Raw genomic sequence first — 21,070 nt, 5'->3', positions numbered from 1 at the left:
AGAAGGGGTGGACTGAAGGGGGCTGACCTTAAAGCTGAGGTCAGCGACTTGTGCAGGGTCAGCGACTTCTGGGCCAGATGTCTGTCTAGAATACCAGGATGAGAAAGGGAGTGTGGCTGGTAGGGTGGGCGGAGCTTGACAGTATTGGAATGTTGCTCCAGACGGGCAAGGCACCTTCCTAGGGTTATGACTGGGCCTGGTGACAGCAATGAGGAAGGGTGTGTTTGCCATTAAGACGTTTAAGCATTGTTTCAGGAGTCAGAGAACAAGACTGGCTTGTAGCTTCATCCTAGCCCTTCAAATTCAGCTCTTAGCAAAACATACAATCAAAAAACAGCTCTTAGTGTGACCCACTCAGGGAACTGTTCAGGGTTTCTCAGTAGGTAACCTCCAGCTCAACCAGCAAGTATCTCAAACATTATGTCACTTTGAGAATAAAAAGTTTAGCTTTAATTTTCGCAGTTGAATTTCAATGTTATTGCTATGATGAACTTGAAATAGGTACCAGAATGTGGCTCTTCTTGTACCGCGTACATCAGAATCACCTCGGGGGAGGGGGTACTGAAACACGCCCCACCCCCAACACACACGCTTTCCCCATCCCATTCCACACATAGCGAATTAGAGGATCTGGGGCAGGACCTAGGAATCTGCTTGTTAAAATCCTCCAGGTTGAAGCTGAGAATGTTCCTTTTTTTTTTTTTTTGTATTTTTCTGAAGCTGGAAACGGGGAGAGACAGTCAGACTCCCGCATGCGCCGACCGGGATCTACCCGGCACGCCCACCAGGGGGCGATGCTCTGCCCCTCCGGGGCGTCGCTCTGTCGCGACCAGAGCCACTGCAGCGCCTGGGGCAGAAGCCAAGGGCCAGGGAGCCATCCCCAGCGCCCGGGCCCTCTTTGCTCCAATGGAGCCTGGGGGAGGGGTGGAGAAGCAGATGGGTGCTTCTCCTGTGTGCCCTGGCCGGGAATCGAACCCGGGAACTCTGTACCCCAGGCCGACGCTCTACCACTGAGCCAATGTTCCTTTTAAAGCCAATGTCTGTTCATTGGATGGGGGCAGATGTATCTGACGGCTTCCTAAAACCCAAATTCTAGTGAATTTGTCCAGCGGCAGACCCCTGGTTTTCCGCACCTCAGTTTCTCTCTCTGGCAGGCCCTGGTTCTGTTTCCACTTGTTAGTAGACTGCAGGACGAGGAAATTCATAAGTGCAAAGAGCTAGGGAAAGCGATGCTCGGTTGAAGAGAAGAAAAGTTATTACTGTCCCTACCCTGGTTTCCTTCTGGTAAAACTGCCATCGCCCCCTCTCCCCCAGCTCTGTGGGCGGCGGCCCCTTTAACAGACCTGACCAATCGCCCGCCCATTTCCACGGCCACTCCATCGGTGCACAGGGAGGGGCTGGATTGGCTGGGCCTGGCGCGCCGCCGGCTCCGCCCCTTCGCTCTCTGGTAGGTGTTGGCGGCCGCGGGCGCGGGGCGGGCCCGCCAGAGGGGCGGGGCGGGCAGCCGGTGCCCCGGGCAGGGCTGGTGGCAGGACGGCGGCCGAAGCCTGAGCCCAAGCCGGAGCTGAGGCGACCGCGGCGCCCGGACGCCGGCGCCGTACAATGAGGCAGCCAGCGGATCCGGGGTGAGCGCGCCTGGGGCCGGGCGGGCTGTGGAGGGGCGCCCGCCGAGAAGGCCCGGGCGGGGGGCGGTGCGACTCCGCGGGGTCCGGGCGACGCTTCGGCGCCAGCGGCCGTTGGCGGGGCGCAGGGGTCGGGCCGTTCGGGGCCCTGCTGTGCTGCTGTCGCAGCTGGAGGGTGGACGCGGACGCCTACTCGCGACGCCCCCACGACGAAGCCTGCCTTCCTTTGGGCGGTGGGGGTGGTTTGGGCTTGACCCAGGCCAGAGGTGCACTCTGTCCGGTCCTCCCAGCCTGCGGTCCGCCGGTTCCTGGCTCCGGCTCAGGGTTCGGCCGGGCCCGGGAGAACCGTCCGCACACCAACTAGGAAAACAGCTTGTCATTTTTTTTTGAATGGGGACCCGGGTTCAAGCGGTCCCCCGTTGCCCACGTCTCAAAATGCTTGCAAGTCGAGAACCACAGTTACTTTTACGCGGATCGGTCAGGCTGTCGGCGCCGCGGGTGGTTTTTCTCTAACTCCTGGAGATCGCGGGTGGCTGTGGGGTGGTTGCCTGCCTTAGACAGCAGACGGCGGCGTGCCGAAAGCCGGCGAGCGGAAGGTTAACAAGTGCCATTCGGCGGAGGCCTAACGCCAGGTGTCCGGCCCCGGGGCGCGGGCGTGACGGCGGAGGCTGTGGCCGCCGGTGAGTACACAGAGGAAACGGTGGGACCGGGAGGAGGAATCGACAGCTGGTGGAGGTTGCACCACTCGCGCTGCCCAGAACGCGCGGGTGACGCGGGAGTTGGTGCAAAGGGAGTTTCCCTTCTTGCAAAAGGTTTTGTGTTTTTTTTTGGAAAACTTAGCCCCTTGGTGGATTGATGGTTGTTACTCCTTCGGTTGTTATGGTTACAGGGCATCAAATGTAAAAGGCAAAGTCTTGTTTCCACCCTCGCTCTTGTTCCAAAGCTAGGAAGTACTTCGTCACTATGTTTTATAGAGACACTCCTGCCCAGGAAGGACATTCTCTTTTAGAGTTGAAGGAACAGCGTGGGCTCCTTGAAGGCAGAGGTGGTGCTGTATTTATGGTTGAAATCTCGGTTCTTGACACCATGGCTGCTCTGCACAAGAATTGGAAGGAACCAGCCTCCTGCATGTTTTGATGATATTCGTCAAAGAAGCCCTGTCAGGAGCCAGACCTAAGCTGTAAGGTTGTAAAACGAATAGGTTTTTATATGGAAATCAGTAAGGGAAAACGAAGGGGCAAAGGATCCTTGACCTCTGGGTTCGGGAGTGTTTGAGGAGTCTGTGTCTGGGTTCAGAGCTCGGTGACCCAGTGAAGCTGATCTCATAGGAAGTGAGTATTAAAAGAGTGAAACTGCCATTTCTATGAGCTCTTACCTAGACTGTAAACTATTTCAGTATTTTTTCACATTCTTCCAAAAGTTGGTAGTGGGTCTAAACTTGTGGAGAACAAGTAAGCCTGAGGTGATGGGGATGGAGTGGGATTTTTGCTATATAGTTTCTTTCATAGGGGCCCCTCTGGGAGTGTCCGTGAAGGCTTGGAGCAGGGGTGTGAGGGATTCTGGGGGAACTCAGCTTGTGTGCGCATTCATCTCCAGGGAAAAGTACTGTGTCTGAGAGGAAGGAGAGGAACACACTGATTCAGATCAGAACGTGTTGGTAAGCAGACAACTGACAAGTGACCCAAGGGCTGGGACAGATGGAGAGGGAAGGGAAAGTGCAAGAGTTTGGTTGGGCGGAGTGTCCTGGGCCTTGTTGAGGTTTGAAGAGTGAGTTGAAGGCCGTGGTGTGAGAGGATTGGAGACAGCATGCAACAAGTGTGTTGTTTATTAGTGATTACATTTTAGAATGCATCTGGAGGAGAAGCAGGAAAGATGAGGCTTTTAGGTAGAATAAATGTATAGGATGTTTTGGAGTTATGCTCAAAGAAATTGCTTGAAGTAAAAAATATTCAACTAATTTTGCCCTGACCAAATAGCTCGGTGGATTGCATCGTCTCAGACCTAGAGCACAGAGGTTGCTGGTTCAATTCCCTGCTCAGGGCATATGCAGGAGCAGCTTGATATTCTCTCTCTCTCTCTCTCCCTATTTCTCTCTCTCAAAAAAAATTCAACTAATTTTTATTGAGAGTCAGGTGAGTACCAGAATTGCAAGGCATTGTGAGTATGATGGGAAAAAATAATAAGGGTTTAAAAGTTTTTTCCTACATGCCATATGATTCACCTGCCCTCCAAGTCTAAAGCCCTCATCTTCTGAGGATTTTCAGAAACTCTTTTTTTAAATTAATGACTTTTTATTGATTGAGACAGAGAGAGGAAAGAAGAGAGAGAGGCATTCATTTGTTGTTCCACTTAGTTGTGGATTCATTGGTTGCTTCCTGTGTGTGCCCTGACCTGGGATTGAACCACAACCTCATTTGGGGACCATGCTCTAACCAACTGAGCTAACCAGCCAGGGCCTCTGAAGCTGTTGAGTAATAGAAAGGGAGAAATGCATAGAATAGTACTTAACATAAGAACAAAATAGAGTAACAGGAAATTCTTCCCACTGTAGATCACTTATGGTATCAAACTGAATCTTCAGAGACTGGTTTTTCTGTCAGGTTTATTATAAGGCTATCTTCATCCTCATGTGTATCATTTGATATGTTAAGTTCTGATCTTTTTTTTTCCTTTCCACTATCAATTCATTTATTCAAAAATTTAGAGGTTCATTAAACAAATAGTGTCCCTGTACTCCAGGTGTTTTCAGTTCATTTTCTTTGCCTGGGTCTGCTTTCCTCTGTCTGATCTTCATTCTCTCCTGAGGAACCCCTTGGGGTCTGTTGAGGTCACAGGAAATGTTTGTTCTTTGATTCTATCCCAAAGTAGAAGCATGAGGGGGCTAGTTTAGAAAAGAGAGCATTTGTTGGTGTCCACCTCTGCCATGTACTACTTTCTACGTACACATGTCTCCTCTCCAGCCCTTGAGCCACCATCTAAGGGAGCTAGCTTCCTTTTATAGGAGACTGAGACTCAGAGCAGTTCAGTAACTTGCCCAGGGTGATAAACTGATTAGATGATGGAGCAAGAATTTCAATCTGGGACTGTATGATTTCAAAATGTGCTTTTTTCATTAGACCACGTTTCTTTTCTTAGAAGATGAACAACAGTTATTGAGATAGTCTGGTACAGTGTCTTCTTTGGACATGTGAAAGGTCAGGTTCAGAGATGTTGGAGAACTGCTGCAGTGAATGTGCTCATGGTAGAGTAAAAATTAGCATCCCATGTCCTGCCTCTCTACCTGGTGCATTTTTAGATAATTCATGTGGCCATGGGGAAATTTGAGTTGACTACTGTGAAAGGGTGATCAGACTGACCACGTCAGTATGCCAGTGCTCCCACTTATCAGCACTGTGACCTTGGGCAAATTATTTTTCTCTCACTATCAGTTTGTTTATCTGTAAAATGGGACAGTATTCATACTTCAGCAGTGCTAAGACAGTATAATTTGTCTCATCTTTAAAAAAAAATTTTTTTTTTATAGGGACAGAGGAAGAGTCAGAGAGAGGGATATATAGGGACAGATAGACAGGAATGGACAGAGATGAGAAGCATCAATCATCAGTTTTTCGTTGCGACACCTTAGTTGTTCATTGATTGCTTTCTCATATATGCCTTGACCGTGGGGCTACAGCAGACTGAGTAACCCCTTGTTCGAGCCAGCGACCTTGAGTCTAAGCTGGTGAGCTGTGCTCAAACCAGATGAGCCCGTGCTCATGCTGGTGACCTCGGGGTTTCGAACCTGGGTCCTCCACATCCCAGACTGACACTCTATCCACTGCACCACCACCTGGTCAGGCTAATTTGTCTCATCTTAACATTTCTGAAAAAAAAAGTGTCTTATAATCTATGAGATCTTCCAGTTGTAGTTGTCATTGACTTCCCTTTTTTGTGCGTAAAATAATAGTGCACCTTATAAATCAGTGCAGTCTTAGATTAGACGATCTATGGTAGTACATTCTTTATAGGTAGCTGTGAGGATTCTATGATGCAATCATGTGTCTGGCACATAGGGAGCACCCAATAAAAGATGATGCTGTCGAATGGTAGAATGGACAGTTAACTGGCAGGTGGTCCTGGAGTGCCTCTTGTCAGATTTGCCACTCAGGGCCCGGCATTAATCCATGATCTGTGGGTCAGAGGAACGTTTTCCAGTTTGCATGGAGCTGTTCTTTGGATGACTCTTGTCCCCATGAGAAGCATTACCTTCTGGAGCTAACGGGCCATAGACAGCTCCCTTTGTCCTGTGTATCCATTAAGGTCTTTGTCAACGGTAAATCCTAAGTTAAAAATAAATATTGTTACAAGAAGATTGGAAACCTGTGCTGATGTGAATACTCTTACATGTGAATTTTAAAGCACTGCAAGGTTATAACAGTATTCTTTGTTGCCCTTTTATAAACTGCTTATAATGCTTAGTTACATTACATGAAATGTCCATGAGACATTAATCAGAAGGATGCTAGGAGCTCAAGAAAGTACAGAAAGCTTTGACTGGCATTGAGGAGGTAGGGACAGCACTGGAGTTGGTGTCAAGAGATCTGCTTCCCATTCTGGGGTTTCACCTGTTATCTTGTTTATCCTTGTACTATGTGTGTTCTTGGGCACATCATTTCACCACTCTAGGCTTTGAGGGTCTTTTTTCCAAAACAAGGACTAGATTTCTTAGTTTCCTCCCCCTACTGTCTTCAACACAGTGCCATAGATTGTGTGAGTTTATGAATCTAAGGATCTGCGAAATTAATGGGTGAAAGGACATTACTTCATTCAGTACTCCGAAGTCTCAGCTGGATGCTTGTGACAGTGCTTTGTAAAGCAAAAAAAAAACCAAAACCAAAACAAATAACAATTGGCAGGTGATAACAATATGAGTAACCATCATTTATGGTGAATTGCTATGTGCTAGGCCAAGGGTCCCCAAACTATGGCCCACGCTGCATGCGGCCCCCTGAGGCCATTTATCCGGCCCCCGCTGCACTTCCGGAAGGGGCCCCTCTTTCATTGGTGGTCAGTGAGAGGAGCATAGTTCCCATTGAAATACTGGTCAGTTTGTTGATTTAAATTTACTTGTTCTTTATTTTAAATATTGTATTTGTTTCCGCTTTGTTTTTTTACTTTAAAATAAGATATGTGCAGTGTGCTAGGGATTTGTTTATAGTTTTTTTTATAGTCTGGCCCTCTGACGGTCTGAGGGACAGTGAACTGGCCCCCTGTGTAAAAAGTTTGGGGATCCCTGTGCTAGGCGCTGCTCCTACTTTTAAACCTTGCCCCATGAGCAGTAGATACTGTTGTCTTTTTTTTTTTTTTTTTGATAGAGATAGAGAGAGAGACAGACAAGCAGGAAGGGAGATGAGAAGCATCAATTCTTTATTGCAGCTCCTTAGTTGTTCATTGATTGCTTTCTCATATGTGCCTTGACCAGGGGGGCTACAGCAGAGCCAGTGACCCCTTGCTCAAGCCAGCAAATACTATTGTCAATCTCAAGATGAGGAAACTGAGATTCAGAAACGTTAAGGAACTTGTCCAAGATCACAGAGCAAGGACAAGGGCTTATTTATGTGGCACAAATTCTATGGTTGTTGCAGGTGGACCCTGCCTTGTCTTTGAATCCTCTCAAGCCATGCACTCTGGAAGTTTTCCCAGTTTAAAAAGTAATAGTCTCCCTGCTTTGAGGCCACGAATTCCTAGCCTTTCATTATGCACTGACATCTGTTTAAATTCTGAGTTTTCGGACAGAACATCTGCTGTATATTGGGAGACCTTGTTAAACCTAACAAATAACCCTTATGGGAGTTGAAGGAAGACTTGAGTCTTTGAAAGGAAAGTTGTTCTTTGGTGAACAAAAGCCATAGGCCAGGTCCCTGTGAGCATAAAAGCATAAGTGGGACCGTTTTGAGAAGAAACTGGTGGGATGGGAAAGGTGGTTGAGTTTTGAAACAACCGGGTACCTTTGTCTGTTGGGTTTGCCTGGATGTTTATTCTAAGGACTCCCCCTAAGGAGATGACTGGAAGTAAACTGAGGCCTCCTGGCTTGGCCTAACTGGAGAACAGCACAGGGCAGGAGGAGCTCTCTTCAGTCATAAGCTTATTTAGGATTTGAGATTTAAATCCATCCCTCAGATTGCTCCTGCAAATAACCTTTCAGAATCACAATACACATTTTATGAGTTTCATTTCTCTTTTGTTACTTAAAGCTGGCATAAGCTGGCTCATTCTCTTATTCAATTTTGAGTCCTTATATCTGATGCTGTCTTTTAAGCAGTGTTCGTAGAGCTGGTTATATTTATCATTTGAAGCCTGAAATAGAGAATTTAAAAACCTTTCCATTGAAAGGACTGACTGAAGAATGATGATCAGTCTTTCAAAAAAATGTAAGCGTCTTCTGGAGCCAAGCACTGTGTCTGGCATTGGAAATCCAGTGGAGAGCAAGACAGATGTGCTCCTGCCAGCACATAGCACATGATCTAGTCCAGATAATAAATAAGTCAACAAACATATGCATTGTGTAGGTTAAATTGTGGTAAGTGTGAAGTCTTTTTCCTCTGAAGAAAAAGAACAGGGCACTGAGAAAGAGTCAAGGAGCCACAACTGGGAGTGTTGGGAAGAGCATTTCAAGAGAGGGAGAAATGTAGAAAATATGGCTGCGGTGCAAAGGGACAAGGAGGAGAGGGGTGAAGTTGGGAAAGGCAGCCAGGCATGTCACAGGAAGAACAGCACAGGGTAGAGGTGGAGAGCGGGGCTCAGGAGCCAGACACTGCTTGAGGTGCCTCAGGAATGCCTTCACTTCTCTGTGCCTCCGTATCCCACCTCCAAGTGGCTGTGAGAATTGAATGAACTTGTCTGGAAAGCCCCGAGAGAAGTGCCTGGCTGTGGATAAGGGTTTGCTGACTCTCAGGCAGTGGAGAACTTGACCTACAGTGGATGAGTTTCTGTTCTTGGTCAACATTCCCATAATACCATGATTGTACCCACAGGGCTGAAGGTAAGACTAAGATAGCTAACATGCCCGTCTGCTGGAGGCATTCCAAGGCAGCGTGGTGTTGGGTGGTCTGTAATGTGCTGTACCTGGGAGCGCTTGCTGTGGAGTCTTGGCCCTACCTGTGGGAGCCTGTGCAATGGATGCACTGCCCCCCTTGAAGCAAGGGTGGGCTGGAGGCAGCTGTTCCTCTGCTCCTTCCTGCAATTGTCTGCTTTAGCATTTGGCTGTGGAAGGTAGATTTTTAGCCTTTTTTCTGATAAGAGGAAGCAGAGGCCAGTGGCCTTATTACCAGGTGGTCAGACATGGTGACTCAGAACTGCAAAATGCAGAACCTGCAGGAACCCCATCTCCAGTGTAATTTGATGTGGGACTTTGTCACCTGAAGGAACAAACCACACCTTGGGATCACACAGGAGGTAAACATCATAAAATGAGTCACTGGCTTTGGTTCTTTGGCTTGGCTTGGGTGTAAAATATTATGAACCCAGCTATATCAAAGTTTATAATTATCTTACAGCATATTTGTTAGAACTGGTCAAATTTATATATAATTATACATTCTTTTTAAAAAAGAAACTTACTCTGGAGACATTTTGTAAATTTAAGAAGTAAAGAATACTATAACAAACCCAATGTATTGATCACTCAATTTCAATAATTATTAAAAATTTGCTAATTTTGGCCTGACCAGGCGGTGGCGCAGTGGATAGAGCATCGGACTGGGATGCAGAGGACCCAGGTTTGAGACCCCCAAGGTAGCCAGTTTGGGCTCATCTGGTTTGTGCAAAGCTCACCAGCTTGGACCCAAGGTCGCTGACTCCAGCAAGGGGTTACTCCGTCTGCTGAAGGCCCACGGTCAAGGCACATATGAGAAAGCAATCAATGAACAACTGGTTTCAAGGGTGCTTCAGTGAAAAACTGATGATTGATGCTTCTCATCTCTCTCCATTCCTGTCTGTCTGTCCCTATTTATCCCTCTCTCTGACTCCCTCTCTGTCTCTGTAAAAAAAAAAAAAAATTGCTAATTTTGTTCCAAGACAGTTCCACTTTTTTTTTTTTTTTTTTTTGTATTTTTTCTGAAGCTGGAAACGGGGAGAGACAGTCAGACAGACTCCCGCATGCTCCCAACCGGGATCCACCCGGCATGCCCACCAGGGGCGATGCTCTGCCCACCAGGGGGCGATGTTCTGCCCCTCTGGGGCGTCGCTCTGCTGCGACCAGAGCCACTCTAGCGCCTGGGGTAGAGGCCAAGGAGCCATCCCCAGCGCCCGGGCCATCTTTGCTCCAATGGAGCCTTGGCTGCGGGAGGGGAAGAGAGAGACAGAGAGGAAGGAGGGGGGGGAGTGGAGAAGCAAATGGGCGCTTCTCCTATGTGCCCTGGCCGGGAATCGAACCCGGGTCCTCCACACGCCAGGCCGATGCTCTACCGCTGAGCCAACCGGCCAGGGCCGACAGTTCCACTTTTTGAAGCATTGTTGGTGGATTTTCTCTCACAGTATAAATGTCTTTGAAATATAAAATCAGACAGTAGACATTCTGCATGCTGCAAGTTATAGGATTGGTGTTAGTTGAAATTCAGTATCTGAAATGAACATTTCCTGCAAGCCCCTTATAGACTTGCTAATGAAAAGCAGGCATAAAGAATTAGAGTGCTTTTAGTTAATCTGTGTGTTTACTAAATATTGATTGTATTGGGCAGTGTGTAGAGTATGTATAAAAAAAGTAAGACAGTTTCTGTCCACATGACTGGTAAACTCATGGTCCTTTTGTTCCTATCAAAGGAATCACAAAGTTATTTTCAAATAATCCTAGCAAATAAAATTTACACAAAGCCCAGACAACAAAACTGACTAAAAAGCAGTATTAGTGGTATATGTTAAGTTTAAATTATAGCATTCACTTGTAAATTCAGAGAGGACACAGTTAATACTTTGAAAGTTTTTTTATGTTAAACTTTTGTGTATTTTTTTGTAAGTGGAAATTCACATCAACTGTGCAAGAACCCTGTGGCAACAACTTTGTGGAACTCGATCTGGTAGACCTTTCAGGAATATTGGAATTGTGCCATGTCTATGGTCTCAGTCTTGTAGCCACTAGCCACATATGACTATTGAACATTTGAAACGTGGCTAGTGCAACTAAGAAACTGAAGTGTAATTAATTTTTATTTAACTAGCCACGTAGGACAGTGTAGCACCAGGATTTATAAAACCATAGTGTCCACGATAGGATGGAATCCAGCACAAACTAATTTCGGCAACAAGTGAAAGAGCACAATTCAAGTGTAGTTCCTGAACTGAGTACATTTTAGAGAAAAGGAATTTGATTACATAGAAGGAAGAACTCTCTGTTGGGGTTCATGGTCTTCCCATTAGAGCAAGGTTTTGATGGTTCAAAGACCTGGCAAGGTTAGATTAGATGTCAAGTCTCTTGGGGCTGAAGATCTTACAAAATAAGTGGATCTCCTGAGTGGAAAGTGCTTCACTGCTCTTGCATTGCAGATAGTTTCTACGAAGTGAAGAGGAGTCTGGTAAGTGGCTCCTGTGAAGGTTTCAGGGGGTAGGAGGACCCTGCTTTGGGAGCTGTGTTTGCTGCTGGAAGGGTTTAGAGGCTCAGAAGAGACATTTCAAGGGCGTCACTTCTTTATCCCTAGCATATAGTAGATGCTTGATAAATATGTTTCAAAAATGGATGACAGTGTTCAGGAATAGATTTAAGAGCAAATAAGGAGAATGGCATTAAATTTATCTAGGAATTCTGACAAATAAGTGCCAAGGGAAATTTAATACCAGTGAGTTGTGGAGTGAGCACACCCAGCGTATGCTGCTAGAGGAAATTGACATTTCTCTTCTCTGAAAATGCAAGCTGGCCTTTAGGCCTTAGCAAATGTTGATTTTTATCTTTAAACATCTCTCCAGTGGTCTTTCCAACTTCACTGCCACCAATCAAGTCTAAACAGACGTTTTTGCTTGAAGGACAGTGGCAGCCGCGCTCACTGCTCACTCCACAGCCACTTCTATTCCTTTCCAGTCTATTAACCCTGCTGCAGTCAGAATGGTTTAAAAAATTCCTAATGTGATCATGTCATATATTTATACATACTTGCTTGAAACTCTGTGAAGGCTTCTTGTTGTTCTGGGATAAGAGCCACATTCTGAACCTGTTCTGAAAAGCTGTGTGTGATCCAGTCCCTCCTAGCTTCTACTTCTGCCTGGGCCTGGGCCTGGGCCTGGGCCTCTCTCCTCCTGGTTTTTATCTTCCGCACATCTTTCTGTCCCCAGGTGGAAGGGATCTAGCCTTTTGGGAATACCTGCTCCTTCAGGAAATGGCTTTGCCCCCTCATCTCACTGCCTTTTTCTCTGGTCCTTTATAGCACCTCTCACCATTTCTTATTCCGTATTTGTTAGTAGACAGCTGCTTTTCCACTTCCTCCATGAGGGCAGTAGACTTGTTGATTATGCTCACCATTATATACCTAGTACCTAGCACAGTATCTGAACTATTGCACAAGCTTCTTAAATGTTTGTTGGGTGGCGAATGAATAAATGAATACAAGTACACTAAAAAACAAGGAGAAACTTGAGAAATGCAACTTAAAACTTGGGTTTATTAGTGGGATTAGTTTTCAGAGTAGAATAACCCAAGAAGGAAAATAAAGGGCAAAGGAAGAGTCTGTTGGGTCTTACCAGTGGAGCTGTCCAGTGAGTTTAGAGCTGTCTTACAGAAAAAGCATGTTCTGTGCCCTTGACCCCAACTTGAAAGGCTTTTACTCACTGAGTTACAGGGTGACCCTCTTGTCTGGACCTGGACAGGCTTCCTGTCCCAGCCTCAGGAGGCATCATTCTCTCACTGAGTATGTCATTGGTAGCATGGGGCTCCAATTTGAGACCTCAAGGTTGGAGTCTTACCTAATCAGCCCACGGTCAAGGATGTATATATAATCTTTCTTTCTTTCTAGAAGGGAGGGATTCTGCCTGTTCATATTTGTCTTTCTTACCTTTCTTTTACCTGTGGACCTCAGTGCCATTTTAGCAAGACAGAGTACTCTGCCCATCGTGGGTATTTGGCAGGTGTTTTTGTTTGTTTGTTTGTTATTTTAGTGAGAGGAGGGGAGGCAGAGACAGACTTCTGCCCATCTGGGGCCCTTGCTCTGTTGCAACCAGAGCCTTTTTTTTTTAGCGCCTGAGGGAGAGGCCATGGAGCCATCCTCAGCCCCTGGGGCCAACTCGATAGAGTGGGGGCAGAGAGAGAGAGAAGTGGGGGAGGTTGGAGAAGCAGATGGACGCTACTACTGTGTGCCCTGGCTGGAAATCGAACCTGGGACATCCACACACCGGGTCAATGCTCTACCACTGAGGCAACCGGCCAGAACTTGGCAGGTGTTTGTTAATAACCCTAAAGAGGCTGCCAGGTAGCAGTAGGAAGGAATTCTGGGTGCACCTTGGTGGGAAAGAGGCTTTCTGTTGTCTGGAGAATGGAGGTAGCTGTGTTTAGACCTGACCTGGCAGCAGGGGAGACTTGTATTCTTCATGAGGCCAAGTTCTTGATAAGGGGAAGAGCCTGCTAGTGCTCATGAGGTGCACTTGTCATGGGAAATGGACTCATTGAAGACACCTGGATCTTCATGGGGAACTTGGAAGTTCTAAATAGGAAGTGGAAGTATTTGAGGCAAAGATGGTGGTTAAATTTCTTCTAAAACTTTTTTTTAAGTGAGAGGAGGGGAGGTAGTGAGACAGACTCCTGCATGCACCCAGCCAGGATCCACCTGGCAACCCCTGTCTGGGGTCATTGCTTAAATCAACCAAGCTGTCTTCAGAACTTGAGGCTGACGCTTGGACCAACTGAGCTATCTTTATCTCCCAGGGCTGACACTTGAACCAATTGAACCACTGGCTGTGGGAGGGGGAGAAAGAAAGAAGTAGGAGAGGGAAGGATTTAAAAGCAGATGGTCGCTTCTCATGTGTGCCCTGACTAGGGATTGAACTTGGGACATTTGCACGCCGGGCTGACATTCTCCACTGAGCCAACCGGCCAGGGCTCTTCTAAAACTTTTGTGATTGTGATTTTGAAAGGAAAAACTTATATGGGATGTCACTAGCTGGTTTACTAGGTAATGTTTCTTTTGTTTTTGTTTAGGAAGGAAGGGACTGGTTCCCTAGACCCAGGCCTTTTATAACCAGAGAGGAGAGAGATTTCCTAAAGACCAGAGCAGTGTGTTTTCTGGGGGACTTGCAAAGCTGATTAAGAAGGTTTTAAGCTGAATATTAAGGGGACAGAAGAGAAAAATATACAGGAAAATTGCAGAACCAGATATCATAGAGACCTGTGTGGCTTTAATGGTACCCAGAAACTCAAGTAGAAATTAGCACCAAAGCGGGTTGAGAACACTGCTGAGGGTAGTGGGTTGGGTATCTGTAAGCTCACGCCTGAGGGTGAGCAGCTGAAAGCCTCCGTGCACTGGAAACCTTAACACACAGCCAGGTAAATACGATCTGGTGGTAGGTTGGAGTGGAATAGAGCAAAGTAGTATGGGTCCACCTGGCTCTCATAGGGGTATGAGACAGTCACTTTGTGTACCCTGAGCATTGAGGCTGATGGAAAGCATTTCAATTAGTATGGGAAGAGCAGGGGTCAGATTATGTCATTGTGGAACTCTGCCTGCCAGACTGAGGGGACAATGATTTCTTCCCATAGATGTATTTTAAGAGGTCTTCCTGCAGTTATAGTAGACCATGCAGATGTTTGAGGGGAATTTTATTTTTTTAATGGGGCAACATCAATAAATCAGGATACATATATTCAAAGATAACATGTCCAGGTTATCTTGTCGTTCAGTTATGTTGCATACCCATCACCCAAAGTCAGATTGTCCTCTGTCACCTTCTATCTAGTTTTCTTTGTGCCCCTCCCCCTCCCCCTTGTCCTCTCCCTCTCCTCCCTCCCCCGGTAACCACCACACTCTTATCAATGTCTCTTAGTCTCACTTTTATGTCCCACCTACGTATGGAATAATGCAGTTCCTGTTTTTTTCTGATTTATTTATTTCATTATACGGATATAATGTTATCAAGATCCCACCATTTTGCTGTAAATGATCCGATGTCATCATTTCTTATGGCTGAGTAGTATTCCATAGTGTATAAGTGCCACATCTTCTTTATCCAGTCATCTATTGACGGGCTTTTTGGTTGTTTCCATGTCCTGGCCACTGTGAACAATGCTGCAATAAACATGGGGCCGCACCACATGGTAAATTCTAACCCTACCTGTGATAATTTTTACCTCTGAGAGCAGATAGAGGAGCAGTTGGGGTTGATGCTGCTTGGACCTAATGATGACAAATAAGAAAAAAACAGGTTGGCCAGTGGATAGAGCATCGGACTGGAATGCGAAGGACCCAGGTTCGAGACCCCGCGGTCGCCAGCTTGAGTGCGGGCTCATCGGTTTGAGCAAAGCTCACCAGCTTGGACCCAAGGTCGCTGGCTCCAGCAAGGGGGTACTTGGTCTGCTGAAGGCCTGCAGTCAAGGCACATATGAGAAAGCAATCAATGAACAACTAAGGTATAGCAACGAAAAACTGATGATTGATGCTTCTCATCTCTCTTCGTTCCTGTCTGTCTGTCCCTATCTATCCCTCTCTCTGACTCTCCCTCTGTTGCTGAAATAAATAAATAAATAAATAAATAAATAAATAAATAAATAAAATTAAAAAAAGAAAAAAGCAGGTTGGCAGTGAGGATGGGGTAGGGCTATCAGAGGGTGAGGGACCAGGGACTGCAGCCCAGAAACAAGCACAGGGCTTGGTCTCATGCAGACTGGCTCCATAGTACCTGTTCTTAACTACCAGACACTGTCCTCAGGGAAGCTGCAGGGGGAGACATCTAGGTGTCCTCAAATCCAGATGTTTGCTATGAATGAACACTAGCCTACAGCAATGACTAATTAGAGGTGGGCCTTCCTTAGTTTCTCACCCAGTACCTGTTTTAGGAAGTCTGGAGGGAGCTGTCCTCAGGGAAGGTCCAGCTGCTTTCCCTGGCTAAGTTCAGAAGCTGGCGCCAAGTGGAAAACCAGTTGGAGTACTAGCAAACCCTGGGGAAGGGGTTGCTTTTGTTTTAATTTCCCTGGGTAGGCCAATGTCTATGAGGGTGTGATGAGCAGTATTCGATCCTGATGGGGTAGGTTAATAGTAAAGCAGGAACATTTTTTTTTTTAAAGGCTGAAACAAACTCCCAGCAGAAATGACTATTGATCATGCTCTGAGCTAGAGACCAAACTCATTTGGTCAGCCTTGCTTTTATTTTGAGGCTTGACTGTGCTCAAGAGGGGTGTTGGCAGAGGCTTAATATAGCCTGAAGTGAATTTTATTTCATGAGGTCTGGTTTGTGGTACGAATATCTTATGGAAGATAAAGCACATCTTAAGTTTCTGAATCAGGTGATAGAGTTGTTTTGGCAGCAGATGTAGCAAGTACAGGGCCTAGAATTTTCTGGAGCAGATAGTCAAGAGGTCCTTCCAGAGATAGAAATTTTTTTATAATGCCAGAGTGTTAATCTCAAAAAGTAAAATATAAAGCATGTTTAAAATACATATACATTTTTTGACCTACAGCTTAGTAGAAGTCTTCTATAAATTGCAGGTTTAACTATTTCTAAAACCTAGCTGTACTGTGGCCTGATAATTTTAGCCATTTTGTGTTATTTGTCAGAATTGACCCATTAATTTTTTAACTTCCTCTTGCAGAAATGCTCTTGTGCTCCTCCTGGGCTCCCTTCTACCATGCTACAGTGAGGTACCCTAGCCTTTCACCCGACACTGTGCTGAGTGAGCAAAGAGCAGGTGGGAACTACTGATTGGTTAATGTTGAGTGAGAAAGGTGCTTTGTAGCAAGCTAATAAAAAGTGTTTTCGGAGATTTTTTGGCCATATTTTTCTATTTTAGGAGTTTATTTAGGCCCTGGCCGGTTTGCTCAGTGGTAGAGCATGGGCCCAGCATGTGGATGTCCTGGGTTCGATTTCTGATAGGGCACAGAGAAGCGACCATCTACTTCTCCATCCCTCCCCCCTCCTGTTCCTCCTGCTCCTCCTCCTCCTATCCCCCCCCCCCCATCTCTCCCCTTCCCGCAACAATGGCTTGATTGGTTCAAGTGAACTGGCCTTGGGCGCTGAGGATGACTTTGTGGCCTCCAAAGCCAGGCACTAAAACAGTGGCTCAATTGCTGAGCAATGGAGCAACCACCCCAGACGGGCAGAGCACCACCCCCTAGTGGGCTTGCTGGTGAATCCCAGTTGAGGCGCAAAAAAAAAAAAAAAAAGAAAAAAGGAATTTATTTCTATAGGTGCCCAAATTGGGTTTTAAAGTGGGAATAAGAGGTTTCTGCAACAGTAAAGCAGAGGCAGGTACATAGTTCAGCCCTGTCAGTTCCTGGTCCTGTCTGATATTGTGGGACACTCATCACTCTTCTTTCAGTGGTGTGATGCTGTTGCTGAGGGAGGGAGTGGCCCTGCTGGACAAGCAGTAAGCCCAGAAACTAGCTTCAGAAGCCCTTGTCCAACCACTGTGATGATTTCAAGCCAAATTCTTTGAGACGTGAGAGAGGGCTAATCAAACAGGTCATCCCCACTTTGAGTTAATACAGGCTGGTTATCCGCTGACCTTTGAGCATTCAGCAGGTGACTATGTTGTGCAGATGATGTTGCTCAGAAGACAGTGGCTGTGCTTGGGGACTGTAACTGGGCAGGTCCAGACTCTTGCAGTGAAAGTCAGTCTTCTGTGAATCTCTTAAATGAAGTTCTTAACCCACTTTGTTAAAGGAAAGTGTGAAGAATCTTAAAGGAAATACTATTTGAATAGCACTGCACCTGATAAATTATTAATTATAAATGGTTATTGTTTTTTTCTCCCAAATTAATACCTTATAAGTCATTGTGCCAGTTTTTCTTTTTCTTTCTTTGTTAAGTAAGCAGTTAAGTATGGTGTGGAATTTTAATTTGTTTTTCAATTTTTTGGTTATTTGTGGAATGTCTAGCAAGTATAAACAACTAATGAAAGTAAACATGACAGTAAGTCCTTGGCACCAGGAATAAAAATTCCAGCGAAGCTTTGGGAGGCACTAGAACAGGGGTTGGGAACCTATAGCTCGCGAGCCAGATGTGGCTTTTTTGATGGTTGCATCTGGCTCGTAGACAAATCTTTAATAAAAAAAGTAATAACGCCCTGGCCGGTTGGCTCAGCGGTAGAGCGTCGGCCTAGCGTGCGGAGGACCTGGGTTCGATTCCCGGCCAGGGCACACAGGAGAAGCGCCCATTTGCTTCTCCACCCCTCCGCCGCGCTTTCCTCTCTGTCTCTCTCTTCCCCTCCCGCAGCCAAGGCTCCATTGGAGCAAAGATGGCCCGGGCGCTGGGGATGGCTCTGTGGCCTCTGCCTCAGGCGCTAGAGTGGCTCTGGTCGCCAACATGGCGACGCCCCGGAGGGGCAGAGCATCGCCCCCTGGTGGGCAGAGCGTCGCCCCATGGTGGGCGTGCCGGGTGGATCCCGGTCGGGCGCATGCGGGAGTCTGTCTGACTGTCTCTCCCTGTTTCCAGCTTCAGAAAAATGAAAAAAAAAAAAAAGTAATAACGTTAGAAATATAAAACATTCTTATGTATTACAATCCATTCATTTCCTGCCATTCATGTTCATGGTTGCGGGTGGCTGGAGCCAATCACAGCTGTCCTTTGGGACAACACCAAATTTTTATTGGATAATGCGTAAGGTACACGGGTCGTTGTATGGCTCTCACGGAATTCCATTTTAAAATATGAGGTGTTCATGGCTCTCTCAGCCAAAAAGTTTCCCTATTCCTGCACTAGCAGATGGTCCTGTTCCTGGAGCAGGACTTTGCCCTGCTCTCCCTCTTCTGTCCTGCCCAGACTCCCCAAAGACCAGGACCCACTATTCAAAAGTATAGAGCAAAACTCTACCCTGCTTACTTAAAACAATGGAATGAGTTATTTAAATCAGGGTTTCTGATCTTGGGGAGGGAGAAAGGAAAAAATCTGTCTTCTCACAAATTGAATGTGATGTCTTGTGGGTATTTTGTTTATGTGCATTGGTGGTGGCTGTGGGTTCTTTGATATTCATCAGGCTTTCAAAAAGCCCTGGAAAGAGAAAGGTTAAGGAAGAACTCCAGCTCTAAAGTCTCTTGTATCTCTCTTCTAAGGAGGTCTAAAGCCAGCCTTTTAAAATGAATGGAACCGATTAGCAGTGGGGAAGGAATCTAGAGCACAGACGGAAGGTTCTGGTAGTGGGAGTTCATGCCTGCCAGCCCGGCTTCTCCTCCTCATCATACCAGGCTATCCCTAGGCCCCTGAGATTCTCTTTCCTCAATACTGGCCTCTCTCCCTTCTCAAATCCTTAAGATATTCCTTGTAGGAGAGCATTGGATAAACTTGGCTTCCATGTTAGATAACCTGTGCCAACCCTGTGACTCTGGATGGTAGATCCTGCCCCTCCCTGGAATGCCTGGGGTGGGGTGGGGTGGGGTGGGGTCCTCAGCTCCACCCCTTCTAGCCCAGAAGTCTTGCAGCCTCTGACTGGTTAGGAACACACATCTGCCATCACTGTCACTGGCTCCCTCCTTTTCTGTGGACCTCATGTGTGTCCCTTGATGGTGAACTCTGCTCATGAAAGTATGCTTCTGATTTGCATTCCTTATCCCAATTTTGCCAGAGGCAGAAAAGATAGATATTATTGCTTTCAGAAAGTTCGATCTTCCAGGGACAGGCCACTATATTAAGGCCTTGTTGGTGACAAATGTACATTATTGCAACAGAACCCTGTTAGCAGAAATTTAAATTATACTCAAAGATGATCATCTTCCACCTTCATAGTGTAAGCTTCTTCCCCTTTCTGAATTTCTCCCCCAGTGCTCTGGGGCCCAGGGGTCTGGTTCTGAAAGGGTTTTGGAGGGAGGTTTTCTTCTCTCACTCCTCTGAGGATTCATTAGCTCCTTGGCAGTGTACACCTTCACACAGAGGTGGGCATGTGACCGGGAGGCCTCTGCTTAGGAAACCAGATCTCTTCATCCATAGAGCCACCTCATGAGCGAGTAACGCAAGCTGTTGGTAATTACAAAAACCTACTGTGAAATTCATCTAAGATTAATGAAGAGCCAGCACTGTAGATTTTAAATACAGAGGAAGTTAAGTCGTTGGCTGTCAATTATCTGAGGGTAGATTATTTCTTGCCAGACTTTAAGCCTTCATTTCCTTTTGCTCTCCATTGTGCCTGTTGGGTTCCCTTCCCACTCCACTCCAGTCTGTTTACATTTCTCCAACACAACCCCTTTTAATGAGAAGCTACCAAAAATACGGAGTATCCATTTTACTTCCTTTTCTATGAAAATATAGAAGTGAAAGTTTCACTGCATTTAAAGGAAAATAATAAAAGATGTGGAGAACAAAACTTGGGAGTGAAAACCAGCTAGATGAATGTCTGCTTTTTCTGACTTGGATTTTTTTTCCCAAGGAGCATTCTTTAGTACTCTGTTGTGTATGTATGTCAGCATTTGAAGGTATCTGGATCAGCACTTATATATACCATAATGTGTAGTTATGGTGTTTTGTGGCTAAAATCTTAAATGCTTTGGTGATACTTACTTTATAGACATACCATCCCTGATTTAATTGGAAGGATCTCTGGTCTTTATATGCTTTTATGTGACTTGAAAAGGAACTATTCCATTTAAATAGATTACAGTTAGGATACTGGCCTTAAGACATCTCTCAATGGTACATTTCCTAGACTCTTAAGATAGAATTGTCGAACTATAGCAAATAGAGTTAGAAATTATTTTGCAATTTTTTTAGCAAATGGTAATTTCTCCTTCTGCACATCCCATCATTCTGGAAATAATAGTGTTAAGGTACCTTTTTCTAATTGATTATTTTCCAAATACAATGGGACCTTTTGGTTTAGAAAATATGGTAAAAGAAGATTTAGTTTAGGAATACAAGCAGAAAACAAGTCATTTTTATCTTCTCCTTTTTGTACCTGTGACCACATTTTTTGAAGAAAGACCAAGAATTACTACAGGTGTGAAAGAATATTGGTAAGTGGGTAGACTGGGAATGAAAGTGAGATTTTCAGGGTAACAAGAACCCCCTTCCATGTCACGGAGAAACAAAGGATGTGTGTGATTACCGCAGGTCCAGCAGCAGGGCTGGTGAAAGGAGAGAATTCATGTAATCTGTAGGATGTTTAAATTTGTATGATACTTTAATTTCCATATTAGAAAAGCTCACAGAGAGCAAGAGTTTATCAAAACTAAGGAAATGGGCCCTGGCCGGTTGGCTCAGTGGTAGAGTGTCGGCCTGGCATGCAGGAGTCCCGAGTTCGATTCCTGGCCAGGGCACACAGGAGAGGCGCCCATCTGCTTCTCCACCCCTCCCCC

At 45.9% G+C, this 21,070-nt stretch overlaps 1 protein-coding gene across 3 annotated transcripts in view; it reads left to right on the top strand.

The window, feature by feature from the left end:
• The first annotated feature begins 1,466 nt into the window (after positions 1–1,466).
• TEX2 (testis expressed 2) overlaps positions 1,467–21,070 on the top strand; it is a 122,738-nt gene continuing 103,134 nt past the window's right edge. For 2 of the 3 annotated variants that reach the window (XM_066234337.1, XM_066234335.1), the window contains exon 1: positions 1,467–1,625. The gene's annotated coding sequence lies outside the window, so the exon portion shown is untranslated. Of the gene's footprint in view, positions 1,626–2,083; positions 2,303–21,070 lie in introns of those variants that run through there. The other variant, XM_066234336.1, reaches the window with a different exon arrangement.

This window comes from Saccopteryx bilineata, chromosome 6 (assembly GCF_036850765.1).
Source record: "Saccopteryx bilineata isolate mSacBil1 chromosome 6, mSacBil1_pri_phased_curated, whole genome shotgun sequence".
Lineage (NCBI taxonomy): Eukaryota > Metazoa > Chordata > Mammalia > Chiroptera > Emballonuridae > Saccopteryx > Saccopteryx bilineata.
This window is presented reverse-complemented; position numbering and strand designations above follow the sequence as displayed.